Source organism: Mercenaria mercenaria, chromosome 10 (assembly GCF_021730395.1).
Source record: "Mercenaria mercenaria strain notata chromosome 10, MADL_Memer_1, whole genome shotgun sequence".
Taxonomy (NCBI): Eukaryota; Metazoa; Mollusca; class Bivalvia; order Venerida; family Veneridae; genus Mercenaria; species Mercenaria mercenaria.
In genome coordinates, this window is record NC_069370.1 from 12349579 (window position 1) to 12361653 (window position 12075).

Here is a 12075-nt window from a genome sequence, read left to right on the forward strand (position 1 = left end):
CGATTTAAATGACATATATTTAAAACTGAGAAAACTGAGTTTATTTATTTCCAGTTTGGGCATGCAGAACCAAACACCAAGTTTCCTTGCCTAACGATCAAAGTCACAGTGAAAATCATTATCATTTTCCTCAGTTTTTCATCAGTTTTTCATGTGTGAGCAAGCAAACCAGCACCCATGGAGTGATTCTGAACTTTCTTGGCACACATGATTACCATACTTTAACGACATGCAGAACTCAGAAGCCGGGTGACTGGCCATCATGACGTTATTGTTAATTTCTACATTATTTCATATCAGGACTATGAATTCTACACCCATAAAATATTTTGAAAACACTTGGCACAGGTGATCACCATACCAGAGGTCATGCAGAAGCCATTAACTTGGTACGTACCTTAAATCAAAGAAATGAGCTTATTGCCACCAGAGGCCAAGTTCACATTACATTTGCTTTCCTGACTAATAAGGCGTTCACAAAGTAATATCCTTCCACGGGGGACTCCATTTTAACAAAATTACTCGTTGCCTCTGAAATAACAAAAATGGCTTATTTCAAGCTTGTCGACACTGTAGCAGGTTCATGATTTAATTTATATCAAACTTTGTCACTTCTAACATTGGCTAAAGATCGCGGCTCCTTTCAAAAACTGGTCCTTTCTTAAACCAGTCAGATTGTTAATTATTGTCCAAGTTATATGTATGCTATAGCTTATATTATAGAAAATATGTTATATTCTGCAATGAATATAATCTCATAAAATCTATTTGTGTTATGAGAATTGTTTCTCTATAAAAACTGACAGTCTCTAAAATAATATATATAATTACAAAAATAATCAAGATAATTTATAAAACTCTCAAAAATATATAAATATAAGATTTAAGTGATTACAAAACTACCTACTACTACGGAAAGCCATATTTAAGGTAGTTCTGCACGTTTGATATACTGGAAGTGATGGCCCTTACGTCATTTATCCGGAAACGTGGAATAAATTCTGGATTCGGTGTAACGGAAATGAAAAATTATTTATGAATTAATCGAACCTGTGAGTACATTTATTGCAACGACACCGTTGCTATATTTCTTAGGTGAAAATATGATATCAAAACATATGACACGTTAAAATGTTCAAAATAATGTCTTAAAATTAGCGTGAAATGTCCGGTTCGCTTTAACTATGGTCAAATATCTGAAAAATAAGCACACGAACCTATACATTTTATTTCACCAAATTATATGCCATATGTTTATTTATAACTGTGAGAAGTTTCACCAGAATCAACATTGTAGAAAAATTTCTGTTCGCGAAAATGTTATGAAAGTAATGATTTTCCCATAGACTCCAATTATAAAATATTGCCTGAGGTCCAAATTTTTCAAATCAGTCTTGCAAAAAATCAAGCACACGACCCTATCTTTTTTATTTGCTGAATTTTCTAGGTATATTCTGAATTTTTGCAAAACCAGAGTTTAATTAAATTCTACATTGTAGAAAAAAATTCGACAATTTCACATAATCTTGCATGAAAATTATTTATAAACACGGTGGCATATTATGCAAATTGTTAATTGAAATGATAAAAATAGTGTGAATATAATTATTGAAAAACAATATGACATTTCTATTTTGAACTTATAATGTGGGAATTTCCTTCAATAAATATAAATTGCACAAAAATTGTAATACTAATAAAGAACTATTTTATTTCAGAAATTAAACAATTATTTTATTTTAGAAAAATTCTTGGAACATGCACTTCAAATGTGGAAGAACATTGTCACAATGGGTCCATCGAGGCGACGACACCCATGGCAACACCACGAATAAGAAAACGATTTATTTTGCAAATAGAGATCTGACGGTTAGAATGACATAGTATCTTACTGCATTATACAATTCTGAGATGTTTTTATAAGGCAGTGACTAGAGTTCAAGAAACCATTTTTAGACCCATTTCCCCTCTAAAAGTGTATGTTAAAAAAGTTACCCCTTTAACAATTCTTTTGTAGTTTGCTGCCAAAATGATTCAGAGAACAAACTGTGTAAACATTAATCATAGTGACACACAAAAAATCCCTTTCATATGAAAATAACTTGAAAATTCCCTCTAAGAGCCACAGGGACTGGCCCCGTTAAAGTTTCAAAACTGTTTTAAGGTTAGTATTACATTTCTTTTTTTTAGTAAAATTTATTGAAAGCTTTCCGTAGCTTATGATAACGGCAACCCTGTTGTAATAATGTGTTGGTTATATGAGGATGTCTATCTTTAAAATCCTCTGACTTTAAGCAGGATCTTGCAAAAACGAATAAGATGTTAAATATAGACACCGTATCATATTGCTCGAGGGACACTTCTATCAAGGTGCGGGAAGTTGACATTTCTAAAATTAAAATCTTCTCTTTTATCATACATTTCCGTTTCTAGATTATTATTCGCAATTTGTTAAATTCAAGTACAAAAATGATGCTTCTAAATCTGAAGTATTAGCTTAAGATGTAACTCACATGGTTGAATTTGCCATGAATCGAGCTTAATATGAAGTTTTGTGCAGTTTACGGATCCAATAAAGAGTAGGGAGCGTCATCTGATTGGTAAGTGCGACATTAAAATTTATACATAGATCTACATGATTTTGTAAAGTGAAAACTTTGTTTTAGGAGGTAATACAGAAGGGTTTGATTCATAAAATTTTACTCAAGTTTTTATGATTTTATTTTTTCATTTAGTATAAGCGTTCGGGTCTGCATTTTCTTTCCGACACAATTTTCAACACAGTCATCAATAGAAGTTATTTCAGAGAGATATACTAAGTTAATCTGTTTCATAGTTGTATGTACAATGTAGTACAATATTACCCATTTTTGCCACTTTCTGTCCATTAGCGATAGAATGATAAACAGAGAAAATTCAGATAAAAATGTATAACATCTGTTAGAAAATTGCCAGTATAATTTGATTTCGCAATTTTCTGAAGTGTTTTAAATTGTACTTTTTTATTATTTATTTTTCGATTTATTATTTTGATTTTGGTATATGTACAATGGACAGTATCAGTTTTATTTCTATTGATTGATAGTACCAATGATGTATTTGACATCTATTAGAAGAAATAATGTTTATTCATTTGAAAAAGTAATAGGATGAATATATAGATAAATTAGGTAACAGAGATATTTTGTATTGAAACATTTTTGTTTAATATTTAGGAAAGATTGTATTACTAGACATACTGACGTTATTAAATTTCATGAAATGTTATATTTTTATTAATTTAAATACATGAAGGAAAACATAAAATTTTCAAAATTTGTATTATATTTGATTTTACATTTATGAATAAAATTTTCAAAATTTGTACTATATTTCATTTTACATTTATGAATAAGTTTGTAATGCTTTAAAAAAATTCCTTCCATTTAATGAGTTAAATTAAATTTCCAGCATTCTTAAGAAATATAGCATTTATTTCCAGACATTTAAATATCTTCAATTATTTCTTGTCAATCGATCTGGAGGCCAGTGCCTTTAACTGTTAAATTTGACAATCTAATGTTTATATTATCTATATATTATAATATTTATGAAATGGATACTAAATGTTAAAATGTCTACATCAAATTCTGCGTTGTATGGGGAATTGGGAAGATACCCACTATATATAGTAAGACAAGTTAGAATTGTCAAATATTTTTTTAAAGTTATATGCTGAGAAGAATAATAACTGTATTTTATCAAGCACTTTAAACGTCTTAAGAAATGATGCTGAAAATAATAATGTTCTAAATTGGGCTTCAAAAGTAAGGGATTTATTACAAAGCGCAGGCTTTCATGAAGTATGGATATTTCCGTCTTCAATAGATATAATATGTTTGTACCCGTTTTGCGCACTAGACTTATAGATATATATATAAATAACTGGAGACAAGATATTTGTTCAAGATCTTCTTTGTTTTTATATAAAGAATTAAAACAAGATTTCGAAATGTCATAATATATTAGTAAAATGAATTGTCATAGTTTAATAAATATTTTGACTAAATTACGTTTATCTTCACATCAGCTTTCTATTGAAACTGGTAGACACAGAAATATAGATAGAAACGATAAAAATGCACACCTTGAAGATGAATATCATTTTGTTTTAATATGTCCAATGTATGCCTTATTAAGAGCAAATACATTCCTAGATATTTCTATAAACACCCAAGTATGTTAAAATTTACGCCATACGACCTAAAATTTGTCGGTGGGACGTTAAACCTACCCCCACCCCTCCCCTTCCAAACACACACACACAAACCACGAATAAGTCAATGATTTGCCTTGCAAGTTGAGATCTGACGGATCGCCCGATCATCAAATATTAAAGACAGGGTCATGGATGTGCCCTTGACCGTTTTTTGCAGTTAGGGACATGGATCTCTGAACATTTGGGAAGTTTCAACGGTTACAATTTTTTTTCAGTCACTTTAAACGGTCACAGTCAAGCAACTAATGGCCGGCTTGACTGAGGAGTGAGGTCAAATTTTATTCCTCTATTTTCTATCATTTACTCCTTCAATAAAAGGCCCTTAGAAATGCTGAATAATTTTTTCATTCGCTCTTTTTGCCAGTGAAATGTAACCTAGAACATGGGGCACATAACGTTAAATAGATACGCACAAGTCATAAATGAACATTGTTACTCATGATGTAGAAAAAATTCATCTATCATAAAAGCTACATTAAAGACAGTTTTATAAAATAAATTAATAATCTACCAAACATTTAACACAAGTTAAACTAAATGTTAAATTGCACAAAATTATAAACTGAGTAAACAACGTTTAATTTATTTATCGCTCGTATATAATAACTGTCCAGTTGGTGAATAGGAATACCGAAGTAAAAGTATGGTTAAAAACGTAGTGATGAAACAGTTCATTGTAATGTCAATGTCATAGTAAATACTGAAGACTGTAAATAAATGATATGTGATATGGTATGACTAACATTATGTCTAAATTTCAGCTTTAACAGAGGTTCTGAATTTATTTTATCAGACTTAAAACATTTTCTGACGTCACACAATAATCATGTGTTTGTGAACTGTTTTGCATTGAGCAATAATCCAGGTATAATTGGGAATTAAATATTTATCAATGGCTTGATAGGTAGGGCTATCTGCAAGAACAAATACATGGAAATTTAACAAGAAGTTACAGAAATTCTTAAAATGAAATGCTTAAAATTGATCTAATCAAGATTAGATATTATAATCAGTCTTTAATGTTACATATCAGCAATCAGCATCACTTTTTTAATTGCTTATCATAATTTAAGATTTTAGGTGTTTTTGTCCCGCTTTATATATGTCATTTTTTTTTTTCAAATTTTATCTCTAAACTATGAATACATACTAATATATTAGAAATTAATATTTGATATAAGTTAAAGCCTATGTTAATACCTGTGTCAATTAGATCGATTCTTCCATTTTGAAATATTTAGTAACCGTGCATTTTCATTTAGTTTTGTAGACTTCACTGCTTACCTTATGCATATATTTTATCTTATTAAAAATCACTGAAACAAAAACGAATAATTTAAAGTAACTGAAAACATTATCATCATCAACATAATTCCCTTGTTCAACATCGACATTTGAATTATTTAAAATTGAAAAGCGACAATCGTATTTTACTTTGTAAAATAGAAAGCCAGAAGTATAGAAAACCGTGTAGGCATAAGGAACCGTCGAAAAGAGATGGCAACTCGCGTTATTTCCATTTAAATTCGAAGAATATTTTCATTCAATATTGATTCTAATAAAATACCTGATTTGTGTGTTCTTGCAAATATTTATGAATAAACGCCACCCGTTTTTACTAACATAACATAAACATAAATTTTAGTTGTCTTAAGCATGAAAAGCTCATCGACACAACAAAAAAAATATAAACATAATTTTTGGCATGCGTAAAATACATATTCATGTAAAGATGCGAGAAAATCAAAATTAACATAAGCATAACACAAAGTATGAATTTTAAAATGTGAGAGTATTCAAACACGAATAAACATAAATAGACTAATATCTAAGTGGCATCTGGTCTAAACATTAGACTGTCTTAATTTAAAAGCTTTTGTGATATGTAATGCAAGTTTCGTTAATGTATTCGTATTTGTCGAGTTTAGTAATTCGATGAATTTAAAAACACTTGGATATTTAGAGAAATATTTACTAATATATTTTTGTATTATATTGAATCTGTGTTTTGTAATGTCCGACAAGTTATTACTGCTTGTTTACAAGTCTATGTCAATGAACACATTTTAATATTGCAGATAATTTATGATTACATTAAATGAGAAACAAGCGAAATTGAAATTAAATTATAGTCATTTAATTTCAAAAACTGAAAAGTTGTTGACAATAAGAGCATTAAAACTGACAAACCATATAATTAATTAAATAACCTTCTGTTATGTCTTTGTTATATTAATAATAATAATCATAATTAAAAATATTATTATCATTATCATAATAATTATTATTATTATTATTATATTACATATAGGATGATAAAAGATACATTAATAATATTGAAAATAATGATAATAAATCAAAAGTATAGTGAAAACTTCATGAGTTCTTTGTGCTGACAAAAAAAATTTATATAAAATTATTGTGTTCCATCTATACTCAATTTTCATTTTCAGTTTGTTGCCAAAAGTGACTTTTTTTCATGCTTCGCTTAGTTACTTTGAAATGCATGCACATACTGTTTTCAATTTTAGACAAATGTTATCTAAAGTACTCTGCCATGAGTGAAAGTCACATTTTTCAGAAATATCACAATTCTGACAGAATTTGAAAGAAAAAAAACTGGCATATTTCTTAATAGAAGTTTCTCATTATTTTATTATTGTGAAAATAAGTTTCTGATTATTTTATTACTGTGTTTGATCAACAATATTTTTCTTTACATAGAAATGCCAAAAGAACTAGTAAAACTTTAAACGTTATTAATTATTCATTAATTTAAAATAAATTACATTGTTTCCCCTTCTCAATAATTGATACACTTGAAAGGTAGACTGACTCTGCAATAAACAATGGCCTTTGTTTATTGGAACCATACTGTGATGGTCATTAGCCCCCAACTGTGCTGGTGAAGACAGAAATCCCTTGGCCCACTGCCAAAATCTAGGCCTTTAAATCTAACTGGCGTGACAGAACAGTTGTCAATATACAATTTTCTCTTCTTTGGTGTATTTTTTAAAAGTATTTAATAATTTTTATTTTGCGTTCAATGATAAACGGCAGACGGCCAGATTCTCCATACAAGCGTTGGTTGCTAGTTGACATTTTAGCATTAAAATTCCACTTCAAAAAAATTCTGTGTATGCGTTCTATACATTCAGCGTTTGAGAAACCCCAGATTTTTTTTAGTATGATAGAATTGGAGATACATAAGCGTAAAACAGATTAAACATGATTTCTGTCGGAACATATTGCTTTTAAGCCCTTTCCCGCCAGTGTACTAACCCCGGTTCGAAATGAGCCACCGGATGTCAAAACCAACCCGAGATAGTTAAAATGGTAAACAATTCCTATTTCTATTCCATCGTAGGTCCATTTCTCTGAATTTCTCAAGGCGCCCCTTTTTTACATTTACAGTTATCTTCCATTTATCACAGTACCGTTTTAAGTTGTCCATTGATTGTTGTAATCCCGTAATTGTATCAGAGAATATGACAGCGTCGTCGGCAAACAATATTAGATACAGAGATAACTGATCTAGATTTATACCTGAATTAATGTTTTATTGCAAGCTAGTTTCTAGATCACTGATGAATAAAGAAAATAGAAATGGCGAACACATTTCCCCTTTAAATAATCCAATATCGTACTCGAAAACTTCCGACAAGTTATTACTGCTTGTTTACAAGTCTATGTCAATGAACACATTTTAATATTGCAGATAATTTATGATTACATTAAATGAGAAACAAGCGAAATTAAATTATAGTCCTTTAATTTCAAAAACTGAAAATTTGTTGACAATAAGAGCATTAAAACTGACAAACCATATGATTTATTAAATAACATTCTGTTATGTCTTTGTTTACCTTGTTTTATCGAATATTCTAAATTTCAAATAATTATATTCCAATGAACAAATTTAGTATTGCAGATAATTTATGCTTGCATTAAATGAGAAAAAAGCATTTTTCTTAAATAATATAACTTATTTTCTTTGATTTCTGTACTGTAAATATTGTGTAAAATTGAAATACATAACATGTAAATTTAGGATATGTTACAGAGCGTTCTGTCTGCGGTCACGTTTCAAATAAGACAATTTTTTAGAATTTTTTTACTAGATTTGTTCCGTTATTGATAATAAAATGAACATTCGCATGCATTTATGTGCAATATAATCAGCCAATATTCTCTTAAAAATAGAAATACGATGGTGTTGTGTAAAGGTTTCCTAGAATGCCAGTAGTACTGTTTAGTATCTTTATTGTCAAGTGGAAAACATGAAAATACTGACAGTTTTGATTGTTATCTTATGTACGATTTAACGATATCATTTATTAGACGAAAGAGAGTGGCACTATTTGTTATCCAAATTAAGACTATTATTCATTTCAGAGTAGCCACGTTTAAGTTCAAAGACATAATTGGGTCAAAAGTGTCTCTAATCTGTCTGGAATTATATAAAATAATAGTTCGTAGGTAATGCAAATCACAGAGAATTTCCAGCCAAGTATAAAACTAAAAGATAAAGATATCAATTTCATGTAAAGTGGAATAAAATTTACAATAACTTGATTTCCACATTTTTGTCCGTTTAATAACTTCATCATTTTCATTAAATTATGACAGCAGCTAATAGTATTTGATTAGAGGAAATTATTTCCTCTTGCAAAAATTAATTCGGAGCCATGTGCAAGCAATAAAATACAAAAGCACCTTAAGTTAAATATGTTATATCTAAGAATCTGAAAGTGATACTTGAAAAAGAAAAAAAAAATGGTTCAAGTTTTTTTATCGATATTATTCAGTAATGAAATACCCTCGACTGACATTCATCTTACATGTGTAAAAGCCTTTTTAGTGAATGTGGGCGAGAAATGACGGGTCCATTTTTCAAGCTTATACGGTTGGTATTCTAGCCGGTATATTTATGTGTCATCACCTAGCGCTTATCGTAAATCAAGAAATTAAGATCTATACCATCTTTATCATGCCATTACTATAACGACTGCCTGATAAGGCCTGTCAGAGAAAAGCAGCCTTTCTCGGGACAGTGACTTGAGAACACTTTGCACTGTGTAAACCTATGATAAAATCCAGGGACATCAGATTGTGTCCATCTTGCATTTAAAAATTAATACGCCCTCATACTGCACTGAAATAGGTCTTTAAAAACCCAAATATTATCAAATAAAAACGGAAAAACAAAGGCTAACCTTGTGTTTTGTAACCGACATTTCTGTTCTGCTGAACACGTATGAATAATTTTAATTTGCCTCCAAGTGAAATTTTATCCGAAGTTCAGTTGCAAGACAGATACCCATTCTCACCAAGCAAACGTTAAAAAATTTAATACACACGCAATAATAACGCTTGGAAAAAAATAGGCAATATCGTTTCCTCGATGATTTTGTTCCATAACATTCCATCCCAGATGCAAAATTCCTTGATGTAAGTGCCGAGAGCTAAAATCCTGAACAAACGCTAAAATGCATGAGTCATTTTCCGTTTCCTTCGAGCGTTTCCGTTATAAAAACGTTTTGTGGTAATTGCAAAATTAGTGACATTGTCTCATGTACCTGATAAGAGCGCGTTTTTAAAAATAATTGCGTAAATATGTCTTTTAGCAGTTATTCTCAAAAAACAAGATGGGGTTGTTTTGAAGAATAAATAAAAAAAAGAAGTCCAGCAAAACAGCAAAATTTATTCCACCCCTACGTTTTGCACTTTATTTCGGATAATGGTAGGATAAAGGTTGTTAATAAATTATGGCATGATAAACAGAATAAGAGAAAGAAATTTCTCAGACTCGGCTAGATATACAGGGCCATATCTAGCCTCGTCTGAGAAACCCTTTCTAAAAATACAGTAACCTGTTATTCCCTATTTCTATGGCAGGGAATTCAAAGCTCAATTTTAATCGAAAAACATATAATGGGGCAGAATGTGGCTGGTAAACTTTAAGACTTGTCCGTCTACTTTCAGTCCATGATAAGTTTGTCAAGTATTTTAATTCCGCAAATTCTTTCTTAGTTTTACAATAAAGTATATGCAATGTATCGATAGTGATACACTTACTTGTATATAATGTTAAACGATTTGGAATAAACGTACTCACCAATAATAATATTTCTGCACTGTATCTATGTATGTTCTAAATAGACATTGTCGGCTTAAGTTGATGTGGACAATGAACTGTGAATGTGCTGTAAATCCTGGGGGTCTTCTCAACACATACTTGTATTTCATTCACTGTTACAGTAGCTGACTTTGTTCGTATCCTCGTTTTTTTTTGTGGAGTTAGGGTCCCTTAAAAGTAGTTTTTGAATGAAATTTGTCCGAACTGCTTTTAATTATAATTAGCAGGATTTGAAAACAATTTCATAGGAATGATCTGTTCAAATTCTAGCTGAGCATGTATTACGAGGTTCATATTTAAATGATCTTGTACTGAGTAATGGCCCTTTGATTATCCTACATAAAGTCTATGAAGAGGTTTTTTTCTGTAATTATTCATCTCCAAATTTCATTGAAGCCTAAGGGATTTATTGAAATAAGATGTGCATATCGTTGGTACATACTGCTCAAAATATTTTTTTCCGGATTTATGTCCATTATTTCTCCTAGTATACTGTTCGTGTGATTTGACTGAAACGTCTTAGGAATGATAGTTGCAGGTCTATATTATTCATAAGTTATGGATTGTACGTTGAATGATTTGATGAATTAATTGTACTTCATCATTAGAGATAGAAATTATGTATAGACACAGGTCCTTTTTTCATCATTTTGGGAACGCCATCAACACCAGTGGAATTAGGAAAATGCTCTTGAAAACTGTTTTATTTGAGAAAATTTGCAAATAAACAAAATCTGTGTAAAGATATTTTTGTGTAAAATATTAATGTACTGCATTTCAGTAATTGTTCTACAGTATAACTGTTTTTAATGACCAAAATATACATACAAATTAGTGAAACTAATTTAAACCGGCAAAATTCCTAAAAGGTAACACTAATTTGGGAATGTTAAATTAAGAATTGGGGAAAAATACTTTCTTTGCTTTGGGATTACCTCCTTTTACTGGAGGTAGATTTATAGGGAGAAAAGCCCTGCTAGAAATGTTTGTGAACGCTTCATTTCAAAATTCAAGTCCAGCTTTCAATGATAGTAGGAAGTGCTTGGTATAAAGCCTTGTTGAGCATATCATTGGCACGTCCGCTCGAAATATTGTTTGCGGAGTTATTACTCTTACTTATTTTCGAACAAAATGAGTAGCAAACCTAAGCACGGGTCCTGCCGCTAAACAATTTTTCACTGATATATGATCCTTGATTTTTACACTAAAGTTCACATAACACCGTTAAAAATTTTCACATATCACCGGTAAAAAAGTCATAGTATTCAATTACAAAGTTTACATTATTTATTTTACATCGTTTTTTAGAATTTAATGTAAATGTAAACTGTCATTTTTATACATTTCATTCCGCTATTGTGAAAAGGTAAATAGTTATACATAATGAATTTCACATAAAAGTAATGCTCTGATCTTTCTAAAAATCATATTCTATAATATAAAGAATCATCATCAGACTTTATATAAAGGTTACAACGTCAATAACAGTAAATATAGGCAAGTTGACGAGCGTAGCGATCCCCCCAAAAAGGACATTTAAGGGATATAATGAAAAATGGAAGCTTTGCCGAAAAGGGAGTGCGGTCGCACCCCTCTCTTTCCCCTTCTGGCTAAGCCCTTGCATATATGTTTCTTTGTTGTAAGTTAACATTAACTTCCCCGTTTTATTTTATCAGGA